At 32.6% G+C, this 7,427-nt stretch overlaps 1 pseudogene across 1 annotated transcript in view; it reads left to right on the plus strand.

Annotated features, from left to right (window-relative positions):
* Positions 1–4,956: 4,956 nt before the first annotated feature.
* The window catches only part of LOC105522263, a 12,845-nt pseudogene continuing 10,374 nt past the window's right edge, over positions 4,957–7,427 (plus strand). The window contains exon 1 of the transcript XR_001003416.1: positions 4,957–4,967. The product of XR_001003416.1 is annotated as an interferon-induced transmembrane protein 3 pseudogene (transcript). The remainder of the gene's footprint in view (positions 4,968–7,427) is intronic.

Raw genomic sequence — 7,427 nt, forward strand, 5'->3', positions numbered from 1 at the left:
ACTACAGGAACAAATCTAAGCAATTGACAGAAATAGAAGCCAGATAACTGGCTCTGACCCCTACCCCCAACATTTAAGAGATGTCAAAGGACACCTGAATTAGGTTAAAAAAATCAAGTTGATATAGGTATTTCAACCGTTTTCTGTGCTGCAAAACTGAAACTAAAACCATTTAATACATAGCCCATTAATATCTGAGTTACACTGTTAGGAACTCTACTCAAAGATTCATAAAAATAAACTTTAAGTTATTTAATAATCAGGTGAATTTTAAAAGAGAATTTACTCACAACTTGAATTAGATTTTTAAATTTGTTTTTTAAATGACAATATTTTAAAATTTTGGTTAAAGAAGAGGAATAAGTTAAAAAGATCTGTTTTATAACATGGTGACTGTAGTGAATAATGTTTTATATACCTGAAAACTGCTAAGAGAGTAGGTTTTAGGTGTTCACAACACAAAAAAAGGGTAAGTATGTGAGGTAATACATATGTTGATTCGCTTGATTTAGCCACACCACAATGTGTCCATATATCAAAACATCATATACACCTGCATGTTATTTTTTTCTTCCCGTTTTTTCCCTTAAGAATATCTTTTTCTTTAAGAAAAAAAAAAGGACTTATTTTTTAAGCTTATGTCCAAATGAGCATAATGGGTTTTTGTAGATCACTTCAATTTTCAGCCCCAACACTCACCGTCCATGCTTGACCATGCTGCTTGCCCTAACCATGATGATATTTCTCATCTGTAAAATGATAATAAAATAACATTAATAGTAATATCAACCTCAGTAGGGTTTTGAGGATTAAATACAATAATCCATGTCAAATTCTTGAGCACAATACCTGGCACTGAATAAGCATTTGTTGTGTTGTTACCATTTTGTGACAGCTTCCTCCTTGATGTCATGGTAACAAAATGTTAATAATACCTTGAATATCTTTTGAAGTTTTCGGATATCCATATAAATGTCTCGGACAACATAATCCAAATGTTCTTCTACTACTGCTTCATGGAATTGTAGGTGAAACTTCTTAAGTGAAGATTTTTATTGGTCTTTTAAAATAAGATGGGCAAAAATCTTTCTTTCTTTTTTTGTCTTTGGGGAGGATTCTGCTTTCTGAGCATTGGCAATGTTCAGTCTTATGATTTACAATTATGTTTATGTTCAGTCAATAGATCCAAAAAAATATTAGTACCTGCTGACGCCTTGGCTTCAATAAAATTGAGAAAAGACATTTGTTTAAGACATTGAATAATGTGTCTTTTGATACAAGTCAGTCAATAAGAATTTCAATATTAATCAAAAGGAGGGAATGACCTGTTATGGAGAGCAGACTGTGTCACAGTATGTACTATGCAGTTACTTATAGTAATCTTCAATCTTCCTAACAAATCGAAGTATGTATAGTTATTTCAACTTTATAAATGAGGAAACTGAGTCTCAGAGAACTTTAAGTAACTTTTCTAAGATGGTGAAGAGGTAGAAATAAAAATAAATTATACATTTTTTGGCTGCGAAAAGAGGAGGTGAGAGAAATTTTCAAATATGACAGATAAAGAACATTACAAGGGTGGAATGTAATGACGTTCATTTGTTATTCGTTAACTATAAGGCTAGAAAGAAAATGGAGAGTTTAAACTGCCATATAGAACAGATAAAACACTATGGCTGTGCCTGTAAAATTCCAAAACAACTGTCAGTTAAGCATAAACAGTGGAAAAAGTCAAACAGTTTGTTTGATATAATGCACACAAAATAGTTACTTGGTTGGGCATAATTTCACTTTCCACTTAGAGTTTTCATTATAGTTAAAAAGTCTAGGAAAAAAGATGTGCTAATGTAGGTACTAACACCACTTAGATTCTAAGAATTACTTTAAATCTAACATTTTTTTTTGCCTTTCACATCCTTCAAAAGAGTAATGTATGAGAACGAATTAGTACAAGTGAAAGTTGAACCATGTAAGGTGCTATTTTGGATTGGATAAATCCTATTTATCCAATTTATCCAAGGGGATAAAGCTAGAATCCCCTTTCTGCACTCAAAACATGGCCTTATAAATTTAAATATGTAGCTTAAATAATGTAATAGCAAATGTTTAAAATAGTATTAGTGAGATATCCTGCCATAGCCCCCTATTTTTCTCAATTTTCATATTTTTATGACAACAAACATTTTTAGCTGTAAAGAAGTCATAAAAGCTGTAACAACAGGGTAACTTTTTTTTTTTAACTTTTATTTTAGGCTTATGGGTACAATGTGCAGATTTGTTGTATAGGAAAAGTTGTGTCAAAAGTCTGTGAAAAGCACAGATCATTTCATTGCCTAGGTATTAAGCCTCAGGTATAATTCTTAATGGTTCTCAATGGTTACTTTTTGGCTTTGAAGAAATCAGATGGATTTCTAAATACCTTTTTTTTTAAAAAAAAAAAAAACAGCATACTCATTTATTCACTACTCTGACAAGCCTCCAGTTTAGTAGAAAGGTACGGAATAAATATGACAAGTTCAGAAGATTTTGAAACCTTAAAACCATTTTCTAATTGTGTAAGCTACATGTTGTTTAATCATTAAAAGTAATTAAATGACAAAAAATTTATATAAAATAAGGTACCTAACAAAAAGCTTTTCGTGTTTAGAATACCAAGACTTACCAAATTTGGAAAGATGAAATCAGAAAAATAAGAGAAATGAATCCAGAATTTCCTACATTTAAAGAATAGTGTACATGCCTTGACAGAAGAGAGTTAATATAAATAACTTTAAACCCCTAATCTGAGTCACAAGACACACGGTTTCCTTTGTGTCTCACATGGAGACTCTGTTACACCTTAGTGGAAGAATCTAAACAGTAGAACTTACATGCTTTGAATCAAAAGATCCCCAACTTTATAAACTCTAAGTATACATAGTGCTTAAAAAGTCCGCAATTCATATAACTTACATTAGCCAATAATATAAGACTTTTATGCCCTCCAAAATGCTGCTTAACAGTCAAGCTGACCTTATATTTTTAAATGCATATGGAAAAGTGCATATAATATTTTTCAAGTCGTATGGTTTTATGAATTAACTAATACCTTTTTTTTTTTTTTTGCTTTTTGTGGAATTTTTTGTCTGATTTTTTTTTTTCCTGAGAAAATGTGTGTCTGATTGAAAATTTAGCATTTAGTATTTATTCTAAGTTTCCAGACCACAGATTTTGGCATTACTATGAAATATGTTATGAGGCTTGGTACTGGCTTTATATTTAGCTTATTTCGTTGGCTTAAATAAGGACATTAGTTGTCAACAATGAAACTTAATTCATATCAGGTGAACTAGGGACTACATCTGGGACTTGTTATAACTTGATGTTCCATGGGTTTATTTCAACAAGGAAAGGAAAAGCATTTTAAACCACAGCTCTGATTCAGAAATGATTCTGAATTCAGTTGTTCTGTAGCATCTTGGACGTTGTCCACGTATCAATTATGACACATCTCCCTCCCACATCTTGCCCTCCCAATTTGAAATAAGCACAATGTGTTTTTATCACTCTCCAAGTATTTAAATTTGCATATGGTACTCAAAAGCATTTTGTTTTTCATTTGCAAACTTCAGATTCATATTTTTCCAAATAATGTGTCTTCGTGTGAAGAATTACACGTAGAATATTTTGTTGGTAAGAGTCATTTAAATTATTTACTGGCTCTTTTTCAGTTCCCTGGAAAATACAGAGGGTGCTCTCACTATTTGTCTGGCTTGTCTGGCTTTAGCACAACTAGATCTGAAAAATCAGGTTGGAATGTGAGTCCAAAGCATCAAAATTTGTGAAAGCAGAGTGTTACCCCAAAAGTGTCAAGCAGCCAAATGGTACCAATTTCAACAATGGTGCTAGAGTGTTTTTCAGAAAGACAGTTTCTGTTTTAAATCCTTGCTTTTTTTTTTTTTTTGGCCAGCATCTATAGTTGTCCCAGAGCAGGACAAAGAGCCAGCAGCACCTAAAGCTTTTATCTTTTACTTTCATTGGGAAGTCACTTGACATTCCTGTTGCAATAAAAAAAATTTTTATGTTATTTGTTCATTAGACCCATCGATCAGACATAGTTTTGGGGAGTAGATTGGTATTTTATGAAATATTACATATGTTTAGAAAAATAATAAGTACATTTTATATGTATGTATAAACACAAATCTAAAAGATCAAAGACAAAATCTAGGTTGAATATTATTCATCATTCATTCATTCATAAATATTTATTACATATGTACAAGGCAGTTGCCAGGCTTTGTGAAGAAGTAGCAAGACAAATTAGACACAAATCTGTTCTCATTTCTCCCTATTAACATTACTGGAAAATATATAGATAGCTAAATGGGGATAAAGGAAGGAAAGAAGGAGAGAGAGAACTGGAATGATAAAAACAAATGTGACAAAATGTTAATGATTAATAAATTTTGAAATAAAAGTATAAAGGAGTTTTTTGTATTATTCTAGATTTTCTGTATATTCGATATAATTTTAAAATTAAGTTTTTGAGTGTATGCTCTGAAAAAAAAAGTAGCTCAAATATCTAAGGAACAGAGAGTTTGTGAGGTTTAGGGTCCTACTTGATTGTGGGAACTTCATCTCAAGTCTCTTTACTTCCTTACCGTTTCTGAAATCATTCTTCAAAGTTGGCGTGCACTCAATAAATGTATAAACACGGAATCTTTATTATTTTTTTCCTTTGGAATCCCAATTTCCAGGGAGTATGTCTTTGGGTCAGACCACAAAACTATTGTAAACAGCATATACAATATACAAGAGAAAATACGGAAGGGACGCTGTTGTCAGCAGTTGTGTGTAAACCTCACCAACTAAAAGGCAGTGGATGTGGACTGATGATTTCTTTTGCCATCACAAACTGTGAGCTGTTGAAACCTGGGCTTTTATTTTTCTCGTCTTTATATGTCCAGCAGAGACCCTTGCATGTAGTAAGTGCTCAATTTATGTTTGTTGGCTGCATGAGTGAATTAATATAGATGCAAAGGTTTTTGTGCCTGAAATCTTCAAATTTATATCTTTTATTTTGTTTTTTTGCACTAACACTACACTGGTCTTCATGAGTCTGAGTCCTGTCTGTAAAATTTGATCTACATGATTTGCTTATAATAGCCTTCTTAATCAGTACTGCAGTATGCAAACTATATTTAGGATATGGTGTACAAGGAGTTTGTCAAAAAGAAAGCAGACTTGAAATCCGGAGAATATTAATGGTCAGCTAATATATTTAACATATGGTTAAATATTTAGTACGTTTGACTGTGTCTCTTTAAAATGAAAGCCCTATATTATGTATATATTTTTGAAATGACATTTGAATAAAAATGTAAAAGGCATCTAAAGAGATGATGGGCACTTCTGGACTTGGAAAACCCCTCAGGTTTGATAACAACATTTCGAGTCATCTAAATTCACACCTATTATCACTTAAGTGAGCACTGATGCTGCCACTGGATCTTATACACATATTCAGATTTTTGTTTCCCTCATCATTCTGAAGGTTATCTCTCTGGTCGCTCTGAAAATCAGGTGACAACCATTTCCCATGATGCTTTAAGGGCTGTCAAACTGTCCATCAAGCTGTCACCTGACCAATCGTTCCCATGGTTCTTTTAGACTTCCAGTATGATAAATTGAAAGGGACTATTATCTGTCTGTTGTGAAGAGGAACTGTTTGAGCTTTGATAAGCTATCACTACTCCCAGGTGAGAGGCTGCTGACAGCACATCAAGGCAAAACAACACATACAAACACTGAACAGGGGAGCACAGGTTTACAAACATCTGTTGTCATTATTTATTACTCTTCTTCGGCTTTAAGTTTCTGACTCATCCTTAGATAATTCAAGAACAGATATTTTGCTTTCTTACTTACAAAAACAATTGCAGCTCTTTTCATCTTAGGAGAAGAATCTTAAAATTGAAAATATACCTTCCTACCTTTTTGGTTCATGGCACATATGCTTTCTACCTTGTAGCCAACAAGTTCTGTGTTCCTGCTGATGACATCATTTACTTTAAAAAAGTATCTGAGAATAAATACATTTCACTATAGCAAATACATGAATTTTGGGGATAAATATAATAAAATTAATTACTTATGCCTGAGAGGTCATTATTAATGTACCACTTTACAAGAAATATGAGCTGGTTTTAATGTTGGCATGTATTAGTTTCTATTTTAGAATTGATAAGGTCAAATATTTCATGAGAAATAATGTTTATGAATTATTTTCACATCTTTGATTTTTAATTGCTCTGAATTATACTAATAAAAACAAAAACTTGAATTTGTGCACAAGGAACATGAATAGAGGGAAAGATATTGTCCTCAGTGGACCAAGGTTGTAGTTAGGACTGGGATCAGGAAACCTATCTGTAAAGGCAGGGGGAAGCTTGGGAGGCAAAAGTTTTCAGACAGAAAGCTGTCTGGAAAGTAGGTATATTTTATTAGAGCTACAGAGACAATTTTACACTTAGAATGTAGCTCTTTGGACATACATATCTAAATAGGAGTCAGTAGAAACTTAGGTATTAAGGGCTGAATTCTTGAATCTTTACTACTTGTAAACATAATTTTACTCTTTAGCAGTTATTCTCTATTTTGTGATTTGTCGTTTTTCTCTGCTACTCTAATGACATATGCTGACAGGTTTTCCATGTGGCTTTGTGCCCTTACATGCTATCATTATATGAACAACTAAATGTGCCCTTTGGGGATCACTTAGGGAGAGTAATCTGTTGTTATTTATTGTGGTTTTTAGCAGAATAAAAGTACTGCAGTTGGTTGCTAACATCACCACCTTGTGTACAAATATTTTTTTGCATGCAGTTTCCTAATATCATTAAGCAGTATTGTAATTTCATTACACAGTGATGTAGCACTTCGATTACAGACATTTAAATAATTTTGTAATTCAAAATTGGAAAATAATAAACCATGGTTTATTTTTAGTCCCTTGTAATTAGTAAGCCAACTAACACTCCTCTGAACTCATATAAGAAGCAAAAATGCCCCAGGACCCTTATAAACCGGTAAAATAATGACTTAGGAATTCAGAGTAAAAAAGGCAAAGAAAGAATTTAATTCCTAAATATTCATAATAATACCAATAGTACATATGGCTAGTGCCTAAGGCATCTAATTAGTGAACCCCTAATTCTAACAAAACTAATCTCTAATTCTGGCAAATCTAACTAAGGCATTTTTAGCTCACCCAACGGGCTAATATTAGAAATTACTACTTACTTCGAAGTATTATTTTGGTCTCTATCCAAAGAGTAGAACCTCTTGGTAAGTTTCGGAATGTCAAACTTCTTTTTCTAGCGGTTTCTGGCATGTCAGAGCTCCACGGCAAGTTTTATAATTTTGATAGTCCTTGGAGATCAATG

This window comes from Colobus angolensis, unplaced genomic scaffold (genome assembly GCF_000951035.1).
Source record: "Colobus angolensis palliatus isolate OR3802 unplaced genomic scaffold, Cang.pa_1.0 Scaffold422, whole genome shotgun sequence".
Lineage (NCBI taxonomy): Eukaryota > Metazoa > Chordata > Mammalia > Primates > Cercopithecidae > Colobus > Colobus angolensis.